We start from the raw sequence: 11,839 nt of genomic DNA, 5'->3' as shown, positions 1-11,839 counted from the left end.
CTGAGGTCAAAGAAATCTGGTTAGAGAGGACAATATAATGAGTTAAGGTGAGGCATACTGGAGTAAGGGTAGGCCCTTAATCCAATATGACTGATGTCCTCGTAAGAAAAGGAGACCCAGGGAGAAGGCCACCTGGAGTCAGAGGCAGAGACTGGGTGCTGCCGTTGCCAGCCAAGACTGTTAGCTGCCTCCAGAAGCTAGAAGAGGCGAAAAGAATTTTCTCTTACAGGTTTCAGAGACAGCATGACCCTGTTGACACCTTGATTTCAGACTTCTCATCTTCAGGGCTGTGAGGGAATCCATTTCTGTTGGTTCAAGCCACCCAATTTGTGGTACTTTGTTATATTGGCCCTAGCAAACTCATACAGCTAGCCAAAGGGGAGGTATGGGATCCATATGGCAGTTATTCTCGGTCTATTTCATGTACACAAGGACCTGATGGGTTTCTCAGAAGTCTTCTGTACCCTCACAATTACACTGTCTCTGTTTCCAGTGATGGAGCCCAAACTCTTTCCTCCTTGGCTTGCCCCACCGCTTCCCTTAGTCGTGTCTCTGGTTAAAGAATGGAAAGAAACTAGTGGTGCCCAGTGGCCTAGACTGACACAGATGACATACACGTCAGGGGACTTCCTGGGTCATGCTCTCCAGTGTCCTCCAGCACCATGCAGGCCTGCTCTGCCCCACTGTCCTCAGTCTTTCTCCTCCACCGTCCTCCACCTGACCCCCACCCTTACCCCAGAGCATGGAAATGCTCTCCTTCTTTCATTGTACCCAAACCAGTCCTGATGATAACCAGTTTGTTTTGTTTTAAGGAAAGAACTTCCAATGTAGTGTGGAGTGTGGACCTTTCTGATATGTACACTCCATACTCATCAAAGTATCTAATCTCATAGAATTAGGTTGTGAGTCAAAAAGCACAATAATGTTTGGGAGAGGTGACATATCTTATTAGAAAGTGTCGAATGAAACCACAAAAGACTTGAGAATAAGAAAAATAAAAGCCATAGGATCCGTTGACATTTCTTGAAGAACTTCTGTAATTTGTGTTTTTTTTTAAGATTTTATTTATTTATTTGACTGGGGGTGCAGAGCACAGAGGGAGAGGGAGAAGCAGACTCTCCGCTGAGCAGAGAATTCAATCCTGGGATCCTGAGATCATGACCTGAGCCGAAGGCAGACGCTTAACCAACTGAGCCACTCAGGCACCCCAAGAACTTACATAATTTGGTGTCAACAGTGGGAAGCTAGTCATACTCATTTTCATTTTCCCTGAACCATTCATCTAACTATTTCATAATGGTAGATTTTGAGAGCAAAAAAGGTTTTACCAAAGCACTTTTATTCTCCAGCATTTCCCAAGGTTTATTAACAACATTTAAAAAACTTCTCTGTGTATTTTTCACTCTGCTGTTTGGTATTCTTGCTAATTTTGCAATCTTGAATTCACTGAATTCTCCAATATAAAAAAAATTCTACAAATTCATAGATCTAATATGATAACTTTATTGCAAAATTAATGAGAGAGACTTTTGCAAAATACATTATCTTTATGTGAGGTCATGTACATAACCCAAGGGTCATACAGTAAGGGTTCAGTAAATGTTTATTGACTGACTAACTGAATAAAAGCCCAAAGTCCAGAGAGCTTGAACACAAAGCCACCAGTTGGAGAGCGCATGCTAAATGTGGGACTTTAATTTCCAGCTAGTGGGGCACCTGGGTGGCTCAGTCGTTAAGCATCTGTCTTCGGTTCAGGTCATGATCCCGGGTCCTGGGATCGAGCCTCGCATGGGGCTCTCTGCCCAGCGGGAGACCTGCTTCTCCCTCTTCCACTCCTCCTGGTTGTGTTCCCTCTCTCGCTGTCTCTCTCTCTGTCAAATGAATAAATAAAATCTTAAAAAAAAAAAAAATTTCCAGCTAGTGTTCTCTCCACTATAGCATAGTGCTCTTGCTCTCAGACACCTTTTGGTATTAAAACAGAATCTGAAATGGCCAAACATATGCAAGTTAGAAAGATTTTGAGAAGAAGGTCTTTATGGAAACATATTTAAGGTCTTTATAGAAACATATTTATGAGGGTGAGAGCACAAGTGTAAACAGACATTACCCAGGACTCTGAAGCTACGGCAGAGAGGCTGAGACCACAGGTCATTCTTCATTGCCCATGTCTGTCTTCTTGGATAGTAATAGAACTCTTAACTTTTAGCTGGGAACATGGCCGTCTAGAACGTAGACTACACTTGCAGCCACTCTTTCAGCTAAGTGTGGCCCCATGATTAAAGATGGCCAATGAGATCTCTAGGAAATACCAGCTTCTGAGAAGCTTTTATAAAAGACAACTTGTGACAGATGGGGACTACACTCATGGTGACGAGCATGGAGTAATGTATAGACTTGTTGAATCACTATGTTGTACACCTGAAACTAAGATAACATTGTATGTCAGCCATACTTCAATAATAAATAAATAAAAATTCACACATGAAACAAGTCTGTGAAAGAAAGAAAGAAAGAGAGAGAGAAAGAAAGAGAAAGAAAAAGGGGTACCTGGGTGGCTCAGTCAGTTAAGCATCTGCCTTTGGCTCAGGTCATGATCTCAGGGTCCTGGGCTCCCTGCTCAGTGGGGAGTCTGTTTGTCCCTCTCCCTCTGCCCTTCACCCCACTCAATGCTCTCTCTCTCTCACTCTGCTCTCTCTCTCTCTCTCAAATAAATAAAGTCTAGAAAGGAAGGAAGGAAGGAAGGAAGGAAGGAAAGAAGGAAGGAAGGAAGGAAGGAAGGAAGGAAGGAAGGAAGACAACTGGTGCATGTCCTCCTTTGCCCCTTTCTTCTTTATCCTTTCTTGCTTCCTCTCCCCACAGCATTCTGATGCTTTCGCCTCCACTCTGGACCATGAAGTTGAAGGTGAGGGATGCCTGATCCCAAACCAAAGGGGACAAGTTCATGGTGGCTTCGTGGCATAGAGCCATCATGCAGGGCCTGCAATGGCGCCTTTAGGCTTTTTCATGAGAAAATAACATGTCTATTTAAACCATTGTTATTTTGGATCCATGTTACCTTGCCGCCTATCACTTAGAAAATTCCAAATGACTCAGCTACTCATTTATCACATAAATACCAATTCAGCAGCCCATAGTCTGAATGGCCATTTGAGAAAAAAATTTAAATCAGGTATCAGAGTAATTCATTATAAAGTTTGGGCAATAGGATAAAATTCCACTGGGTTTTGAAGTTATAGAAATGATTTGCTGATGTCCAAATTAGGGATATGAAAGTCAGTACCCAGCTTTGGAGCCAAAAGGAGCCCAGTGAGCATTGTGTGGTACAATAGAACATGTACTAGATGAGAAAAGAATCTGTACTTTGTCTCAGATGGGCTATAACTCAACCAGGTACTTTAGTGAGTCTCAATTTCCTCATCCATAAATAGAAGGGAGTGAACCAAATCTCTAGGGATCCTATGAATGCCATAATTTAAGGACTTTGTGATTTGCTAGTGGTAAATCCAGTCTTTTATGTCATGCACAGATAAAGAGCCTTATAACGCTTATTATGCCATAGACCTAACAGCACAGCATAAATATATCTAAATATTTCCCTCTTTCTCTCAAACTTCCACTTTAACATAAGTAGAGCCAAGCTGGTTTGGGCAAGGTGTATGGATCAACAGCTACTCATATCCTCTTCGTTTCCTTGGATTATCACCCTCACTAATTAAGAGAAAAAATTATCAAGCATATCACCGATAAAATTACTTCCTCCAGTAACTCTTCGTTTTTTTTTTAAGAAAGACAAATTCAAGTAGAAGGCTAGGAAAGATCTGTGGACTTCCAGTTGAAACAAGAGAGGATGGCAAGTGATCGCAGTGTTTTGTTTTTATTTGAGATTCCCTCAAGATCAGGTCTCAGAGCTTAGGTTTCTTTGATTCAGAAATAGAAAGAATAGAGAGCCTAAGGCTGTAGTTTTCATAGGATTGGAAGCAAATTAGGGGACCAGCAAGCCAAATTCATTTACCCAGAGCAAGCAAGAAAGGAATACAATGTGAAGTGTATAATTGAGATTTTAAAACATTTTTAATTTTACATCTTTTCTTCATATTAATGGGTAAAATAATTCATTCTTTAAAGAATTAATTTGTAATTGGGGCAAGTGTGAAAATGAACAAAAAACACCCAAATGGGAAGAAGCAAAGGCTATTGATTCAGTGCTTGCTGTAGCAAGGGAGTCAGCCACCATCACTTGCGATTTGGTCCAAAGGCAGGCAGGGTGGGAAGGCTTCTTAGGGAAGAAAGGACCAGCTTCCGGTGTGCACTGATAGAGGCTGTGGGCACGGGGGAGCTGGAAGCAGCTAACTTGGAGCAGGGCATCCATGTGATGGCTTACGGGTGCGTATTTGGCTTTTCCTAAATTGGAAGCAGGGACAAACATTAAGAAAGCTTTCAATTATTAATCAGGTCCTGGCCATTTAGTTTGATTGCTACAGGTTGTTATTTGGCTTCCTGGACTGATGGCTGCAGTCAGAGTCTGTTTGTCCGTCTGTTTGCCTACTCTGTCTTTCACAACTTGTCATTTGTTAGAATAAGCTTTAGTTATTCTACGCAAAGAAATCAAACCAGCATTGGTTGGGGAGACAGAACAATGTGATGGGGTTGTGGTCACAGAAAATAACCTATGATGTCATGTTTGGGGGTGTGGTCATTAGACCTCTTCAGAAAAAGCATCAGGAAAAATATAGATCTCAGAGCAGGAGAATTTGCATGGAAGCAACTTTCTTCCAGTCTCTCCCAGACTTTAGGTCTCTGAGATTGTAATAATGCAATCAGCAATCAAATTTTCCTGTTTCACTGAAAAAAAGCAGCCCTATCAACATGAGGGGAGAAGTCTGGGAGGGGTCCTTATTCCAGAAAATTCTCTACCCTTTTTCCCTTCAAATATTACTTCTTTTTTCCCCCTTCAAATATTATTTCCATTCCATCTCTCAACTGGAGTCTTTTCATAAATAAGTTGGAGTTTTCATTCTTTCCTTCATTTTAAAAAATTTTTGTTTATTTTGTCTATCTTCTTATTTCTCTGTATTAAAGTCTGTTATGTTCTCAGATATATTTTCCTCTGATTAGTTTCCTCTTCTGCTGTGTTTATTCTACAGTTTAACTTGTGTATGGAATTTTATTTTAATGGCTGAATTTCTGTTTGGTACCTTTTCAATCTCCTTGTTCTTTTTAATGTAATTTTGCATTCTTGCATTATGTATTCAACTATATATATATATATTCACATATTCAAAATTTTAAAACATACTCATTTAAAAATATTTTCCCCTTATTTTTGTGTTTCTGGGGGTGAATTATCTCCCATCTTTAGCTTTATTTTGGGAACTCAGTTTCAGCTGCTCATCACATACATGGCTTAAGTCCACGACTTGTGTTCTTCCTTAGGCAGTAAATTCCAGTGCCAAGGGGTTTATGGCACCTGATGCACTCAATTCATGTTGAAACTCAAGAGCCACCTCTTTGATTTCGAATTCCTTCTGTGACTCAGGCCTCTAAGGATATCCTTTCCTTGCTTTTGAGTTTGGCTTTCTATCCAACAATTCTATCCAACATTTCTCTGTGCGAGGAGCAGTGAGATCCACTAAGTCTGCCATATTGACCACTGTCAACTAATATTTATGCTGTGTCTGCCATATATCTACTGTCGCTAGGTGCAGAGGATGAGAAATAACAAAGCACAGGCTTCTTCCTCGGGGTAAGTAGAGTCCAGAGAGCCAGACAGACAAATGAAGCATTTATAATAAATACAGGAAGTTTAATGCTGCAAATATCCTGGGGTACACCTGGGTGACTTGGGCTTTAGGGGAAGGGCGGGGGTCAGCAAAGAAAATGCATATTCTTCTAAACAAAGCCTCCATTGGAAAAGATGAATGTGTAGGACATTTGGTGGGGAAAACATTTTGGGCTTTATTTTATTTTAGAATCTCTGTATGGGCCCAACACCCACAATCACAGACAGAAGGTCTTGCCTCCCTCAATCCCACAGTCTGGATGTTCACAAACTTCCTGTTTCTTTCAGCACCAAAGATATTATTTGATGAATCATTTATTTGGCAAACATCATCCCAACAACTATTAAGGTTACTTCCCAAAAGATTAATTTTACTGCTGGGATATAGATTGTATCCTGGAAGACTTTGAATCATTGCCAACTGTCATTGTAAATATTTATTAGGAGGATGTTCCCAGTGATTAGGAAGCTTTATTCTGTTGTTGTTAAACATCAAAAAAGCACTTTTTATGCACACATTTTTGGTAATATGTGAAATGTATCATTTATATTGAAGATAAAGAATTTGGGACAATTTAAAAATAAGGGGTCTGGAATGAAAGAAATATATTGAACTGTCTCTAGAACCATAGGATGTTTGCACTGGATATTACTTTGTTGGAAAATCCAGTCCAGTCTGGTGGAAACCAGGGTTTCTCAGTCTAGCAGCACCCCTGGGCTCTTACCCACTTGATGCCCTTAGCGCCACCCCCACCCTACGTCACGACAAAATGTTCCAGGCATTGCTGTATGTCTCCAGATGTCCCTAGAATCCCAATTCTCTATTTTAGAGATGAGAAATGGAGGCCCAGAGAGGGTAAGTGGTGAGCCTTAGATTTTGCAGCTAGTTGGGAACAGACCCTGGGAGAGCCACCCTGGTCTTCCACTGCCTCTCCTCAGGCTGTTACCACAGAAATTGCAACAAGAGCTGCTGTCTAATATTTTGTTAACCAAGCCATTCTGTCTGTATCAGAGCCTTGGGTTTAGACCCTCAAAATAATGTCACTTCTATTATAAAACTCAGGCTTGGCAAGTTTGTACTATGTGAGTTGTCTCTGATTCACTTAAGAACCAAGATTTTTGTGAAGTTTCAATGATACTCATTGAGTTGATTCTAAGTAACCAGGATGTTCCTTCCAAGTTTACATTTTCTTTGTGACAAAGGATCTCTTCCCTCCTCCTTTACTTGTGAAAAAACAAATGCCCTGAGCCCGTCTCAGAGGACTTTTGTGTACCTGATCATTTTCCGCGGGACTGGTGATTGGGTGACCCTTTGCTTGCCAAACAGTAAATAAATGCATACACAGCTTTTGTTCATCTGATAACTGGTTGTAATAAATGCAAAGTTAAAGTTTGCTTCATGAAAACATCCAGTTTTACTTGAGGTCTTTTCTTCTAGTCAGTACATTCAGATGCCTAGGAAAAAAAAAACAACCACCCCCAAATTCACATTTTGAAACCCTGTGGTCCTGTCATTTGCCTCTTAGTCACCATGTTGACAAATAAGGAAAGGAGACGGCAAAGGGTGAATGAAAGCAGGCTCCAGAATGTTCTTCCTTATCCTTAGAGATTGTGAGAAGCTCACTCACTTATAGGTTTCTCCGGGTCACTTGGCACGCCTGGCTTGGATTCTGACACCACAGAGCTGTTGTCATCGACTCCAGAGGCTTGTGGCTGGAAAACACCAGCAGTGACGTTCTAGCTCCACTCCAGTTTATGTCAGTGTGCCAGTAACAAAATTCACAACTTTTCCTGAGCGCTGCCGGGTATCTGTCTGACAGGGCAAATGCCCACTGACAGTCAGGGCCAGTGGCCGCAGCAGGTGCTTCTTGCCCTTAGCTGAAATGGCCCGCAGCTCTGGGAGACAGTTCAGGAATGCTGCTGACGCCATCCGGGGCTCAGCACCCTTACCTGCTTACACTGCAACTCTGCCCGTCAGTAAGAGGAACTGTGTTTCCATATTGTGAGATGTCCTCATTGCACCAGATGATGACTTCTGTGCTGGCTTTGTGCAGAACCCAGAAATATCCATAGTCAAATTGAAGTCTGGGGGTGGAAACACAATCAGGACAGTGCTGCATGGTCAGCACGTCTAGAGGCCCTACAGAGCACCGATCTCCTTTCCCTGAATTACTACAACTTTGGTGTTGTTTACAGAATCGTGTTGTGTTTTTTAAGTCCGGGTAGGCAAGGTCTCTCTTCATGCATAGCACAATCCCTGATGTGGCAATGTGGCACTGTGGGAGAGCAGAAAGATCACTAATTGAGTCTAAAGATCTGGACTCCATTCATGCTCTGACAGTTTTTATGAGCTTGGGTAAGAAGCTCAGTTGCTGAGGGCCGTGTTTCCTCTCAACTGTCTGGAACTGTGGTTTCTCACTGCTTTTGAAAGTCAAGTGTGCGAGCTCACGGAGCTGTGCACTTCCCTCTAAGAATCTGGCCAACAATTAAAGTCACTTACTTGGCTTCTGAAAATGTGGTTAGTTCAGACATTCCACTTCCTAAGATTGTAATTTAGCTGCTTTATTTTATGTCCACTCAAGGTCACATCACAAATCTCATGAAGGGCCAGCTCTGCTGTTCCCAGTCCTGCGCCACAGAGCCTTTCCATTTGTACATGACATATACACATATGTATATGTGCATATAGATACGTTAGTAGTGTAGAAACATGAAAATTCTTTGTAATAAAAACTTCTTTGTGAACCAAGATTTAGAAAATGTAAACATTTTGGCAAAATGATGTATTTTCTGGGGACTCGTGAGCAGGACTCCTGCCGTGATTTCCGTGAACGTAGGGTGAGGACAATGAGGCCCTGATTGGTAATCTCTTTGATACTCTGGAATTCTCCCTGCATATCCATTGTGATGATGGGTCTTGGCTTGGAGAGCACCTGATCAGATGTCACTGAGGTCACTTAAAAATATGGGGGAGCTGGTCTCTGCCCCATGGAAATTTTTGCAATGACTAAAGTGTTCTGTGTGTTCACACCGTCCAGGATGCTAGCAAATGGCCACCAGTAGCTATCGAGCTTTGAGATGTGACAAATGCAATTGAGGTACTGCACTTTAAATTTTACTTAATTTTAATTAATTTAAATTTAAAGCTATACAGACATGAGTGGTTAGCGATGACCGTATTGGACATGTCTATTATTTTTACTGTTTTCTATTTCATTGATTTTTTGTTCTGATTTGTAGTATTTGCTTTCTTTGGCTTACTTTGGGTTTAGTCTGCTCTATTTTTCCTAGTTTCTTAGGATGAGATCTGACGTTATTGACTTGAGACCTTTAGTCCTTTCATATATAGGCATTTAGTGTTATAAATTTCCCTTTAAGTACAGCATTGGTGTTATTCCACAGAATCTGGTCTGTGATGTTTTCATTTTCATGAAGTTCAAAATAATTTCTAATTTTCCTTTCAATTTCCTTACTGATTCATGGGTTATTGAGAAATATCTTATTTAATTTCCAAATATTTGAGGATTTTTCAGTGATCTTTCTGTTATTGATTTCCAATTTAATTTCATTGTGGTCAAAGAACATACTTTGTGTGAATTGAATCCTTTTAAGTTTACTGAGACACATTTTATGGCCCAGAATATGACTGTCTTGGTAAATGCTTGGTAAACACTTGACAGGAATGTGTATTCCACTATTGTTGTTTAGAGTATTCAATAAATGGTAATTAGGGCAACTTGGCTGTTAGAGTTTTCATGTCTCATATATTCTTTACTTTCTGACTGCTTGTTTAATCAATTATTGAGAAAGTGGTATTTAAATCTCTGACTATAGTTATAGATTTGTCCATTTCTCCTTCTACATCTACCAGATTTTGCTTCATGCTTTTTGAAGTTCTGCTGTCAGGTGTATAAACTTTTAGGATTGTTATATCCTCTTGATAAATTAATCCTTTATCATATTGAAATAACCTTTTAATCTCTGGCAATATTATTTGCTGTATATAAATTTACTTTGTTTGATATTAGTATCCACTCTAGCTTTCTTTTGACCAGTGTTAGCAAGTCATACCCTTTTCTTTTCACCTACTGTTTCTTTATATATAAAGTATACTTCTTGTAAGAGCATTTAGTTGGATACTGCTTTATTTATGTACTCTGACAGTATGAGCCTTTTAAAACTTTTAACTGAGCTCTTTATATCATTTACACTTAATGTGATTACTTCATAGCTAGATTTAAGTCTATCATCTTACTATTTATCTCATCTTTTTGTTCTTTTTCCCTATATTCTTTCTTCTTTTGGATTATTTATTATTTTTCAATTTAATCTATTTTGTTGACTTTTTAGCTAAAACTTCTTGTTTTACTATATTAGTGTTTGCTTTAGAGTTTACCGTATACATACTTCAAGAGATATTATGTGACTTCCATATAAGTATATACAGTAGTATATACAGAACTCTATTTTCCCCTTCCTGCTTTCATGATATTGTTGACATATATTTTTACTTAAACCCCACAAACATAAAAGCCACATTTTTTTATGTTTTTGTTGCTATTAAAATGTTAAAAATATTTTTTTTTGTTTTAAAAGTTGAAAACTTAAAATTTAAATTATTTTTGCCTAAAAAGTTAGCTATCTTTTAGAATGATTCTTTTTATTTTAAGTAATCTCTGTGACTAACATAGGGTTCAAACTCACAACCCCAAGATCAAGAGTCTCATGCTCTTCCAACTGAGCCAGCTGGGCAACCCCCCAAATTAGCTATCTTTAAAATAGATTTAAATAATAAGAAAAAATCTGACATATTTACCAATGTAATAGCATTTATAGTGCCTCTCATTTTTTTGTGTAAATCAGTGGTTCTCAACTGGATGTGATTCTCAACTGGGTGTAATTTTGCCCACTGGGGACATTCAACAATGTCTGGATAAAGAATTATCCAGCCCCAAATGTCACCAGTGCCAAGCTTGAAAAAACACTGGTATGAATCCATATTTTCATTTTGTTTCACTTTCCTTTAGCCTGAAGGGCTTCCTTTAACATCTCTTATAATGTGGATCTGCTGGTAAAGAATTCTTTCAACTTGTTCAGAATTTGGTTTTTATTTTGCCTTCATTTTTGAAAAGTCCTGGGTATAGAATTTTAGATTAAGGTGTTTTTTTTTTTTTTTCTTTTAGTACCTTAAAGATATTGTTCCACTATTTTCTTGTTTACATTGTTTCCAAAAAGAAATCTGCTGTCATCCTAATCTTTGCGTCTGTGAATCCATTGTGTCTTTTTTCTTTGGCTGCTCTCCAGATTTTATCAGTGGTTTGTGCAATTTGAATATGAAGTGACTTTGTATGATCTTTAAATATTTCTCATTCTCAGGATGAGATAAACATCTTGAATCTGTGAATTTATACTTTTCACCAAATTAGGAAAATTTTCATCTATTACTCTTTGAAATAGTTTTCCTGTTCTCCCCTTCTCTACTTTTCTTTAGGAACTCTAAATATATGTATATTAAGCTATTTGAAATTGTCCATAGTGCAGTGATTTTATAATTTTTTCAAGTTCTTTTTTTCTTTGTATTTTATTTTAGATAGTGTCTATTGCTATGTTTTCAAAGTCACTTATCTTTTCCCTTTGCAATATCTAATCAGCTGTTAATCACATCCAGTATATTTTTCATTTGATAATTTGTAGTTTTCATCTCTAGAAGTTTGATTTGGGTCTACTTAACTTCTTGAACATCTAGAATGCAGTTATGTAGTTATAATAACTGTTTCGTGTCCTTGTCTTCTAATTTTAACATTTAATCAGTTCTTGGTTGGTTTGGACTGGTTGGCTTTTCTCCTCATCAAAGATATCTTCCTGTTTCTTTGCCTGCTTGGTGAATTTTACTTTGGTGCTGAGTATTTTTGTCTATCTATAAACATTCTTAAGCTTTGTTTTGGGATGCATTTAAATCACTTGGGAAAAGTTTGATCCTTTTAGATCTTGCTTTTAAGAATTTAGTTGGAACAGAGCAGCATTCAGTCTTAGGCTAATTATTCCACACTATTGATACAA

This window comes from Phoca vitulina, unplaced genomic scaffold (genome assembly GCF_004348235.1).
Source record: "Phoca vitulina isolate PV1807 unplaced genomic scaffold, GSC_HSeal_1.0 scaffold9, whole genome shotgun sequence".
Taxonomy (NCBI): Eukaryota; Metazoa; Chordata; class Mammalia; order Carnivora; family Phocidae; genus Phoca; species Phoca vitulina.
Note: the sequence above shows the minus strand (reverse complement) of the source record.